Source organism: Protopterus annectens, chromosome 1.part2 (genome assembly GCF_019279795.1).
Source record: "Protopterus annectens isolate FY-2018-M chromosome 1.part2, PAN1.0, whole genome shotgun sequence".
NCBI classification, from domain to species: domain Eukaryota; kingdom Metazoa; phylum Chordata; order Ceratodontiformes; family Protopteridae; genus Protopterus; species Protopterus annectens.
The window spans coordinates 219,319,790-219,332,778 of NC_056727.1; positions in this window are offsets into that span (position 1 = coordinate 219,319,790).

Consider the following 12,989-nt stretch of genomic DNA (forward strand, 5'->3'; position numbering starts at 1 on the left):
ATTATGATCGGTCCTTCAGGGGGGAGAAAGGGGTCAAGTTGGCCCTGAATCTGTTGGTCAGTATGTTGGCAATATCTTTTGGCTCAGTATAGGAGGTACCATTGTGCAGTAACTCAGAGCAAATTTGGGTATTGCCATGGAGGTTCTTGATATAATTAAAGAAGGCTTTGTGATTGTTTTTGGTGTCTGTCACAATTCTGCCTTCATAGCTGGCTATGGAGGATGTGATGAGGGATCTCAACTTTTTGTTGAAGCTAATAAGGAAGTTTTTCCAATCTTGGGATTTCACCTTTTTCTGCAACAGTTTCTTCCTTCTGTTGTAGAGTTTATTAATGGCAGGAGACCACCAGAATGGCTTCCTTTTTTTGGAAGAGAGCGTCTTGGTTCAGTTGGGTATGGCTAGTTCCATGCATTTATCTACATGTTCTTACAGTGCATTGGTTTATGATTCGGCAGTTATGCAAGCTATTTTCCACTGGCATGGGTGTTGTGAAGTTAGCCACATTTGTTTTTAGGAGCCCAAAGTCAGCTTTGGAGACGTTTTTCAAGGCAGTTTCCTTTGCCGGGGTGTGTGGGTGAGATGTGGATTTCAAGGTGATTAGTTTATGGTCGGATCTGACCAGGAAGGGATTAACTATTGGTGTAGAGCAACAGTCACCCATGTTAGTAATAACCAGGTCAAGGATGCTGCTTCCTCTATTGAGGGTCAGAATGAGTTGGTCCAAGGCATTGGAATTGATGAATTCCAGGAAGAGTTGGGCCAGTGTACTGGTGCTAGAGTAGTTTTCCCAGTTGATGGAGGGAAAGTTGAAGTCTCCTAGTATGGGAGTGTTGGGTTGGACCTTGATAGATTCCAGGGTGCTTAGGAACATGGAGTGAGAGTCTATAGACATGGTTGAGGACCTATAGGAGGCCATGACCTGGTTCGCCACCTTATGCAATGTTAGCTGTACCTGAAATATCTCAGATGCATTATGCTGGGCTTCTAGTCTAGAGGTGTGCATATCCTTTATGAATATGGTAACACCACCACCTTTGGAGCTTCGGTCCATGTTTCGGGGCCGAAAGGTGTGGAATGAATTATAGCCTGGTAGCACAGAGGTGCTTTCTGCCACTTTAAACCAGGTCTCCGTTACAACACAAATGTCGATATTCTCCATTTTGAGGAGTGCTTCGAGCGAGTGCATTTTGAGATTTAGACTTCTAGCGTTGAGCAGCATGACCCTCAGATTGGCTTTAGTTATAGCTGTTATGGTGGTAATTTGATTTTTGAAATGCCGCCTAAAAAGGCACTATAGGGGTGGCAAGAGCCTTAGCCAGTACCCAGAAACCCAGGGGTGACAAATGCAGGCCATCTCTGGCAAAGCATCGAGGTCTGTCAGTCATGTCATCACAAGCAGACAGATACTGGATCCTCTTAGAATGTCACCAGAAACTTAGTTAATTGTTGAAGTCAATCATGATTTAGTATTCTTTAAACAGGAACTCAGACTAGCTGAATGTCATCCAAGCATATGATATATATTGTTCACGTCTGATCCTCTGACCTAATCGGTAAACATCTTATGCAATTTAAAGTACAAAGTCTCTGACATACCCATTAGAAATTAATGCAGCTTTTGTAGTCTTTGATCTTCTTCATGAAGAGTCACTATCACAATAACTCATAACATTAGGGTTTTATCCCTTCTACCTTTTATTCATCCTAGTTAGAGATGTTTTAAGCAGTCTTCTGCTCCTTACTTAAGCTTATTCTGGATATGTGCCTACTTATATAAGACATTGTTTGGTGCATGAGGCAGTTTTTAAAGCAGTCTTTGGCAGTTTCTTCAATTTTTCTTGACACTTCAGGAATTATATTCACCAACAATTCCTGCACTTCTTCCCAACAAGCCTTTCTCATATAATACACAGCTGTCTCTACTTTCATTGTACTTCTGATAGCCCAACCCATCTTCAATAAATAATCCAAAAAGTATTTAGCTTAATTAAAAGCTCGCTCCAACACATTCAATTACTTCTAACCCTAAAAAATCTAAACTACTCCTATTTTCCTCCAATTTCCACAGCTTTGACAAAAATAACTTCAACATCACCTCCCTGAACAACACTGACATTGAAGTATCTCAAAGTAAATCACTTGGCATAACCATAGATGACAGCCTAAAATTCGGTCTACATATTCTAAACACAGTTAGAAAAATACCAAAAATTAGGACTGCTCTATAGAGCAAAAACAAACTTCCTCACAACTAATGCTAAAGTAACCATAGCTAACTGTTAACTACTGCCATCACTTCAATATGAAACACCCATCCTAACAAACTCCAAACCTCTATACAAACGTATCTTGATTACAGGATCATAGGATCATAAGAGGTTACTAGGCTATTGCCCATGAGGCCCTCATAAGCCTAGCCAAGAGTTTAGCCCATGTTTAGACAAATCAACACCCAATGCCCCTGTCCAGCAGGGACATGGGTGGAATCACAGGGGTATATTTTCTATTTCCCATCCAGTTATCCAGGTTGCACTTAGAAAGGGGTAAATAGGTGCTCTGCTTGATGTGGAGAGGGAGTCTATTCCACAGATAGGAGACTCTCTGGGACACAAATCTGTCTCGCCAACAAGTCTTGCTGATGTCACAGACCAGGTTGAGGCTGTGTGTGTGGATTACTCAAGTGGAGATTGACTTGCGGATATAAAGCAGTCCCATCAAGGTAGGGTCCATGATCGCCTTGTATGCCAGACAGAGGTCACCTCTGAGGAGTCTGTATGAAACTAAGCAGAGGGATAGGGCTTTTAGCTTATCTGTGTATGGTAGATGTTTGAGGATCTGGATTCTTCTGGTGAGGAACCTCTGTGGTCTCTCCAGCTGCTGCATCTGCTTTGTGAGGTACATGTCGAAAGGGACATTGTACTCAATAATGGGCCATATAAGAGAAGAATACGGGGATGTTATGATCTCCTTGTCCCTGGATGAGATACCCTTACTTATAAGGAGGGCCGTGTAGAAGGCTTTCCATATAACGGAAGCAACATGGTGGTCAAAAGTCAGGTTGCTATCAACTTGGGTACCCAAATCCCCCATGACTGATTGCATGCTTAGGACACTGTTATTAATGAAAAAATTTGTGGGGATGTCACTCTCCCCAAAGGGGATGATGATGCATTTTTTGGTATTCAGATTGAGGCCATGTTTCTGGCACCAGTCATTTGTCTGAGTGAGACCCTCTTGGAGGATGCCCACATCACTAGGGAAATTGATGATAGCACCCAGCTTGCAGTCATCTGCAAACTTGGTCAGTCATAGCCCACTGGTTTTGGCCTGCATCTTAGAAAAGTATATCCCAAATAACAGAGGCTCCAAGACTGAACCCTGTGATAGGCTGTTTGTTACAGGTCTACTGCTTGAGGTGGCTTCCCCTATTTTGAATATGTGGGTTCTATTGGTAAGCCAGTTTGCTACCCATTTGGTAACATAGGGATTGATGCCTAGTTCATAGGTTCATAGGTTCATACTAGGCTATCTGCCCTAGGGCATTTATAAGCCTAGCCAGAATGTGTTTGGCTTTCGCCACCCATTTTAAATTTATTTTGCTATGCCCTTTTTCGAGGTTAGTATACTGTGCCTCTGTCTAACAGTGACACAGAAGTGATACCCGGGGTAAACCTAAGATCTCCTATCCACTCATCAAGATTCCTCTTGAAGAGAGTCAATGAGGGACTCTGCCTAACCTGGACTGGGATTTTATTCCAGAGTGAAGGGAGCCTCTGGGTTATGAATCTGTCCCTCCAGCATGTCCTATTTATTTCAGTGTTGAGGTTCAAGTCTCTCGAGCGTGTAGCTCAATGGGATTTGGATTTTCTGAGGTGCAGCATGTCCATTAATGCCGGGTTGGACATGGCTTTATACGTCAGGCACAGATCACCTCTGAACAGGTGGTATGCCACTGAGTAGAGCTGGAGTTTCTTTAACCGGGCAGCATATGGCATCTGTTTGAGCCCTTTGATCCTCTTGGTGAGGTACTTTTGGGGTCTTTCCAGTTGCTGTAGGTGTCTGGTAAGGTACATCCCAAAAGGGGCATTGTACTCAATTATGGGCCTGATGAGGGATGAGTAAAGAGGCACGATGACCTCCCCTGATCTAGATGTGAATCCCTTCATGATTAGGTGGGCTATATAAAATGTTTTTCTAACCACTTTGGCCACGTGGTTGTCAAATGAGAGCTTGCTATCAACTTGGGTCCCTAGGTCCCTAATTACTTCTTCTGTACTTAATGGATTACCACCTATGTGGTAATTTGTGGGCACTTTGTTTTTGCTAAAGGGGATGACTATACACTTTTTGGCATTTAGCTTGAGGCCATGGCTCTGGCACCAGTTGTCTGTTTCTATGAGGCCCTTTTGGAGGATGCTTGTGTCGGCTGGAGAGTCGATTATGGTGCCCAGTTTGCAGTCATCTGCAAACTTGGTCAGCCACAGTCCTTCCGTGTTGGCCTGTACCTCCGAGAAATATATACCGAACAAGAGAGGTCCCAGGACTGAGCCTTGTGGGACACCACTTGTAACTGGTTTGGAGTCTGACATGGCTCCAGCAATTCTAACCATGTGGGTTCTGTCCTTGAGCCAGTTTGCAATCCATCTAGTGACATAGGGGTTTATATTTAAGCTGGTGAGCTTATCTATAATGCCCAAGTGGGGTATTGTATCGAAGGCTTTTGTGAGGTCCAGATAGACTGTGTGGACCACCTTCCCCTCGTCAATGGCCTGTTTCAAAGAAATCAACCAGGTTTAAGAGGCAGGATCTGCCCTTAACAAAGCTGAACTGGGCAGGATCCAGTGTCTGTAGGTCCCCAATATCTTTATTTATGAGGTCCATGATGATCCTTTCCATAGCTTTTGCGGACCAAGCTAGTCAGGCTTATGGGGCAATAGTTTCCAGGATCCGTTGAGGCACCACCTTTATGGAGAGGGACCACTGTTGCTGTACGCCACTCTTTGGGCACATATCCTGTAGTAAGGCTGAGATTGAACAGCAGTTTTATGTTTGGGTTTAGGTCTTCTTGGAGTTCATGTAGGACGCAGCCCGGGACACCGTCTGGTCCCATTGATGCTGTGTTTTTTGCTTTGGAGAGGGCGGCTCTTACCTGAGCATCTGAGATGACAGGGGGGCAGCACTCTGCTGGGATAGATATTTGCCCTTTTGGTGGGGAGGGGGGGAGAAGTTTGCGCTGAACCTGTCAGCTAGGATGTTGGCAATGTCTGTGGGTTCGGTGTATTTTTTGTCATTTTGGACTAATTCTGAGCATATCTGGGAATTACCACCCAGGTTCCTAACATAACTAAAGAAAGCCTTGTGATTATCCTTTGTGTCCTGTGCAATTTTTCTCGAAGCTGGCCTTAGACAATTTTATGAGTGCCCGTAGTTTTTTGCTAATACTGATCAGTGATGCCTTCCCTTTTTGGGATTTTGCTCTATCATTTAGTAGCTTCCTCCTTCTATTGTATAGTTTGTTTATGGCTGGGGTCCACCAGACAGGACATCTGCCTTTGGAGGATTGGGTCTTGGTTTTATTTGGGATCGCATGATCCATGCATTCCTGAAGGTGTTCATAGAATGTGTTTATAAAGGATTCTGCAGTCTGGGCGTATTTTCCACAGGCCGGGGCTTTGAAGGATTCCACCTCGGTTTTGAGGAGTGTGAAATTTGCTTTAGAAGTTTTTCACTGTGGTTTTCTGGGCAGGGGTGGGGTCGGGATGTGAATATCCAGTGAGATTAGTTTATGGTCTGATCTTACCAGTGAGGGATACACTTCTGGTCTGGAGCATAGAGTCCCCATGTTGGTGATGATCAGGTCCAGTATGTTTTCCCCTCTTGTGGGAGTGGTAACAAGTTGTTCCATAGCATTTGAGTTTATAAATTCTAGGAACCTTTGGGCTAGGGTGTTGGAGCTAGAATAATGCTCCCAGTCTATGTTTGGGTAGTTGAAGTCGCCCAATATAATGGTGTTTGGAGATACCTTCATATTTTCCAGTGTTCTCAGGAAGGCCGAGTGGGGTTCCTGGGTTTGGGAGGGTGGTCTGTAGCAGGCTATAAACTGGAAGGCAGTTTTACCCACTGTTAGTTGCACATGGACAGTCTCTGATGCTTTGTGCTTTGCCACCAACCTGGAGGTGTGGGTATCTTTGATGAATATCGATACTCCCCCTCCTTTTGTGGTTCGGTCCAAGTTTTGGGGCTGAAAAGCATGGTATGAGGTATAACTCAGTAGTGCTGGGGTGCTCTCAGGAGCCCTGAACCAGGTTTCTGTTCCTGCACAGATATCGATATTCTCCATGCTAAGGAGAGTTTCGAGTGCATCTTGAGGTTTAGACTTCTGGTGTTGAGTAGCATTATTCTTAGTTTCTTATCCCTTGTGATACCTATGGAGGTGGGTTTGTCTTTTGAGCCTTGCCTAAAAAAGGCACTATGGGGGTAGCAAGAGCCTTTGCCAATATCCGAAAGCCCAGGGGTGACAGGTGCAAGCCGTCCCTAGCGAAGCATCGTGGCTTGTCGAGCATATCATCCCAAGCTGACAGGCACTGGATCCCCTTTGAATTACACCAGTACTTAAGCCAATTGTTGAAATTGATCATCTTGTCTTCATATTGTGGCATCATTCTTGGTGAGGGTAAGATGCTACTCAAGGTCAGGGTCATACTGGCCTGGGCTACATGCTCAGAGAGCTCCTCTATGTCTCTTTTCATGTAGTCCAGGGAGTTACGTCTCAGGTCAATCACACCAGCATGGACAATGACTGAGTCATATTTGTACTTGCCTTGGAGTGACCTGAGTGCTTGTGTTATGTGGCGGATCCTAGCATCTGACAGGCTGCTCACCATGACCCTCTCCTTATTCAGCATGGTGAGAAGGACGTCAGTGTGCCTGACGATAGAGTCACCTATTACAAGTGTATCAGGTGTGTTGTTTAGTCTTAAGGGCTGTGACTGTTCGGCACACTGGCTTTGTGAGATATGTGTTGCATGTTTCTTGTTTTGGGGTAGCGGTTGCTTGGGTGTCTGCTTTGGAGGTCTCTGCTGCTTAGGCAGATCTTTATTTAGAGCCTCCGAGTATGTTTTTGTGTGATTATGTGTTTGGTTTGCTGTTGTGGTAGGTCTATGTGAGTCTGGAATTGTAGTGAGTGTGGTTTCCTTCTCCTCCTGACTGGTTATTCCAGTACTGAGTTGAGAGAGCTTAGCCTCCAGTTTGGCTATATGGTTGCATCTCTCACATGTGTTGGAAGTTGAGAGAGTTTATCTATTATGCCCGAGTGGGGAATAGTGTCAAAGGTTTTGGCCAGGTCAAAGTAGGCGGTGTGCACCGTCTTCCCCTCGTTCATGGCTTTGGTGACTGTCTCAAAGAAGTCGACCAAATTTAGCAGACATGACCTCCCCTTGATGAAGCCAAACTGTATAGGATCAAGTGTTTGGAATTTGCCAATGTCCCTGTTAATGAGGTCCATGATAATCTGCTCCATGGCCTTGCAGATCGGCATAATTAGGCTGATGGGGTCTATAATTTCCCAGATCAATGGACGCTCCACCTTTGTGTAAAGAGATGACAGTGGCTGTCCTCCACTATGTTGGGATGAAGCCAGTACTCAGGTTTTGGTTGAATAGGATGCCTAATGCTGCTGTAAGTTCCTGCCTGAGTTCACGTAGGATGCAGCCTGGAATGTTATCGGGTCCCATGGAGGCTCTATTATTTGCCTTTGAGAGAGCAGCGATGATGGGGAAAGGGCAGGTACTGGGGATGCCCCGATTTACTGATGGGGGGAGTAATGTTATAACAACATTTCACGCTTTGCTGCAAACAAACTTAAAGAAAACTACCACTGTAACACACCAGAACAACTGACGTGGTTAGAACTACCTCACTGTCATATATACACCCAATTAATCACACCTTAAAATATAAACAATCCTTTAGCCTGCCAGGCTCTTAGCACAGTTCTCCAAAATTGCATCCCACAATGTCCTTTAAGATCAAATAGAAAACAACTCCTTAGCATAGGCAAACCAAATAAAAAATCTGCAGGGTGCTACCCATACTCTGACATGGTTACAAAAATACTGAAACTTATAACAATCAAGACATCTCCCAACCTTCACATGTTCAAAGCTTCTTTAAAAATGTTTCTGACTAATTCCTTGTTCTGCTTATGTACCACCCCAGGCTAGTCCCATCCCATAATCTATTTTCTCTTTCACTCCACCTCCATCTTCAAACCGCAGTTCTATCCGTCACCTCACTTTCTTGCAGCCATTCTCTCCCTTCACTTCTTCCTGCTATAATCATGTTCACCTGCTGTCCCTCTCCTAATGCTATCTTCTCTTTGTTCCACTACTAAAAATCTTACATACTTGCTATGCTACCAAAGTTCATATCCTTCAATCATTCATTTTTAATTTGTAAATCTCTATTAACTTCATACACATACACATTTTCTTTTCCTTGCTTCTCTTTCTCACCTCTAACAGCCTTTGTCAATTCGTTGATCTTTTTTTTTTCAACTAACCACTGTCCGCGGTGGTATAGCAGTAGCATTGTTACCTCACAGCAATAGGTTCTCCTGTTCGATTCTCGGCTGGAGTGCCTTCTGTGTGGAGTCTGCATGTCCACCCCGCGGTTGAGTGGCCTCCGAAAGACATGCGTGAATGGGCATGCCTTTGCTGAAGGTTGGGCATTGGGCTGGCAACTGGGCACTATAAAAAAGCGACTGCCAATCATTAGTGGACCGAAGTTCTGCTATGGCGACCACTTACCGGGAAAAGACAAACAAACTGTCTCTTTTGAATTTGTGTAGTTTCTCTATTTATCTCACCTTTGTTTCTGTCTTTCTCTTTTCATCTCATCTAATTTAAACAAATTAAGCTTAGTTCTCTCACGAACAGTCTTATTATTTATTTGGTTACTCTGTATTATATTGCATTGCATGCTATAGTATTATACTTGTAAAAATTACAACCTTTACAACTCTGTTATATTACACAGTTCCTACAAAAAACTACAACCCCTACCAAATGTTTATATTTGCTATATTTTACTCTTTTGCTTTTATGATGTTAGAGCTTTTCTCCCCAGACCTCCCCTGAAAATGATTTATTGTCCAGCCATGTTTTCCCAGTCAACAAATATCAACAAAAATACTTATATACAAGTGTCAGAGTTTTTTCAGCTGCTTAATGATTCACACTCATTCTTCATTTATTTTTCTTCAAGATTTTCAATCAAACTTCAAATAAATTTGCGATGGTGTTAAGTTGTAGCCAGTACTTCTACTACTACCTCCTCCGATTGTAGACAGTTTGGGCTACATTCTCTACTGTCAATCAGGGAAGTAAGTACCTGGTGGAGACAAAGGAGAAACTTCTCAGAACTGCAGTGAAGAAAAAATCAAATGATGCTCAAAAGTAGTAACGAAAAATAAAACTGCCAGGTCCTGAGGAGGGAATTAACTCTGTAATGATTCAAATACAGAGGAATTTGAATCTCTTTTCTGAAATAAAGACATTCTGCTTACTGACCTGAGTGTCACAAAAAGCTAGTATATTAGGTATATATTTGCCAGTGTCTATGTCAGTGTTCTCTGAGACCTTTCAAGATCCAGATGTTTGAATAACTGGAGTGTAGTGTATTTCTGATAACTTCTCACTCTATGACTTTTGTCTTTTAGCATCTAGTTAGCCGTCTGAATGCTTCAGCCTTCTTTTGACTGTAAAATCTTTGCCAGGGAAAATTTTAACACAGCTCAGGAAATGGCAGCAAAACCACATGGCTCTACATTGGTTCATAGGTTAGTACTAGGCTAACTGCCCTTGCGAGCCATTGTAAGCCTAGCCAATTATCCCTTGTGAGATTCAAACTCTGCACCTTGTGTTTGTAAGGCAAACACCTTAACCATTAGGCCACCCTCCCAACCCCTGGTACCCCTCTCAAGCCAACTTAAGTCTATGAATATAACAATGGCATGTTCATTTTTTGCAGCTACTTATGAAAGTTCTAGAGGGAAAAAAAACAAAAAGGCAATGAATGTCTTCCTCTGATTCAGACAGTATGAATGAGGATTATATGTGACAGATACAGTCCTCTTCTTCTGTGATTTATGCTTCTTATTTTTCTGAATCCTACACCAATGCTTTTTACAAACATCTGTATAACTGCATTCACTCGGCCGTACCTTACAGGACCAAAACAAGCTCTTCAAGGAAGAGCAAACCTGTATGGTGGACAACTGACATTAACAGGCTTTACAATAAAAGGAAGAAATTGTTGCCCAAAAATAAGAGGGGGCATACCCTAAACTGGAAACACTCCCTCCTCAGCTTAAACAAGGAAATAAGACTTCTTGTGAAGTCCTCCAAAGCAAACTATGAATCCAAATTAGCATCCTCAACTAAGGACAACCATAAGGCATTCTTTAGTTGTATCTGTAACCTAAAAAGTAAGACCCAAATTTGCGCCAACTGGTAGTTAATGATACCATATGCACTGAGCCTGTGGACATAGCAAATCTGCTAGCTCACATGTTCTGTGAAAACGTCACTCCCCTGTCCCCACTACACATACCCCATGACATTCCTTCCACATGTCCCCCACCTTGTATCTCTAGACAGCAGGTCATAAATACCCTCTCTAAGGCCAAAAACACAGCATCTGTGGGCCCTGATATCATCCTAGGCTGCATCCTGCATGGGCTCCAACAAGAATTAGTAACTGCATTGGGTACTCTTTTCAGTCACAGTCTAAGCACTGGCTTCATCCCAGCTGAATACAAAATGGCTACTGTTATCCCCTTGCACAAGGGTGGTGTTCTCACTGACCCCAGAAACTATAGACCTATTCACCTGACTATCCTCATCTGAAAGGCCATGGAGAAAGTTATCATGGACCTTATCAACAAAGATATAGGTAATCTTCAAACACTTGACCCTACTCAGAATGGATTTGTCAAAGGCAGATCATGCCTGTTAAACTTGGTGGACTTCTTTGAGACAGTCACCAGAGCCCTGGACAAGGTGAAAACTGTGCATACAGCCTACCTGGACTTGGCCAAGGCTTTTGACACTATCTCCTCACTCAGGTATTATTGACAAACTCACCCAAATAAGTATCAACTCTTACATCATTAGGTGGGTTGCTAACTGGCTCACTGATAGAACCCATGCAGTCAAAATAGGGGAATCCACCTCCAACAGCATACCCATATCCAGTGGTATTCCATAGGGATTTACTGTTCAGAATCTATTTCTCTGAAGTACAAGCAAAAACTAAAGGTCTGTGGCTGACAAAGTTTTTGATGACTGCAAACTGGGAGCAGTCATAGATCTCCAAACAATGTCAACATCCTACAAGAGGGTCTTATGCAAACAAATGATTGCTGCCAAAGCCATGGCCTTAAAAAAATGTACCATCATCCCTTTCAGTAAGAACAATGTTCCTGCCAGCTACCACATTAACAGAAACATTCTAAGCATGCACTTAGTGGTGAGAGGCCTGGGTACACAAATTGACAGCAACCTTACCTTTGATCACTATGTCTCCATATGTGGTAAGAAGGGCATTCTACATTGCTCATCTCATAAGGGCATTGCCTCCAGAAAAAAACATAATAACCTGCGTGTACTGTTCCCTTATCATGCCAATAATTGAGTACAACAACCCTCTTGGTATGTACCTTTCACTGCACCTGCAGCAAGTGGAGAGACCACAAAAGTCCCTCACAAGGAGAATTCAAGGTACTTAATATCTGTACTATGTGGATCGGCTGAAATTACTGTCACTTTATTTTATTTCATAGAGACTACTCTAGCTTAAAATGTAGTGTATTATCAGAAGTAACTGTTAACTAGTTTATACAGTTTCTGGTCTTTCATGTTAACTATCAAAATGAAGTAGATCAGTTTAAACTGGCTAGAGTTAACAGATGAAACATTAAACAGTGACAAGTAAATAAATCAGACAGACCAACAATTTGTTTCCTTCAAGAAATTATAACAATATTTCAGTCTATTCCCAAGAAAAAACATCTAAATTGATGTTACATATCTTTTGGTATAAGAAATGGAATAAACTTTTAAAAAGAAAAATTAGGGAGAATGAAGACAACCTAGGTGGAATAAAATCCTAATATCATGATGTACTGTTTTAGTGACCACTTCTTTCAGCTGCATCCATTAGTGCTCTAACTGTATTTCAGCATTAAAACCATTCTAAAGGAATGCTATTGGTACAAAAGCAATGTGTCTATCTGGTTGAAGGTTAGCAGTGGCTGGGAGCTAGTATAATTGTTAACATGTCTACCTTACACACATAAGGCACAGGATCTGATTCTCAACTTTAAATACAACTTGGCTAGGATTAAAATGGCTTTTCAAGAGCAGCTAGCCCATTACAAACCCATGATGTTGGAGAAGCCTTGGTTCAGGTACAGACTCAGGTTGTATTGTGAGTCTATTTTTGTTTGAATATTTTTAATTGGGGAGTAGTATATGTCCTGTGAATGTGTATATAAATGCACATTGTACAGTGTGATCTTTGCTTTCTATGCTGTAAGCAAGACAATGAAGTAATTGAGCAAAGAGCCCATTGTCATATAAGAATCTCTTGTATCCAAATTAACTACAATTATTCTAAGCATGCATCATGGGTGGCCATGGTGGTGCTGCGGTTAGCGTTGTCGCTTCACAGCAATAGGTTCTCTGGTTTGATCCTTAGCTGGGGTGCCTTCTGTGTGGAGTCTGCATGTCCTCCCTGTGGTCGTGGGAGTTTGCTCCGGGTGCTCCGCTTTCCTCCCACATCCCAAAGACATGCTGTAGGTGGACTGGACACTCTAAATTGGCCCTAGGTGTGAATGTGTGCCTTCTGTGGAAGGTTGGGTGCCAGGCTGGCAACTCAACACCGTAAAACTCTACTGCCAATCATGAGTGGACAGATGATCTGCTGT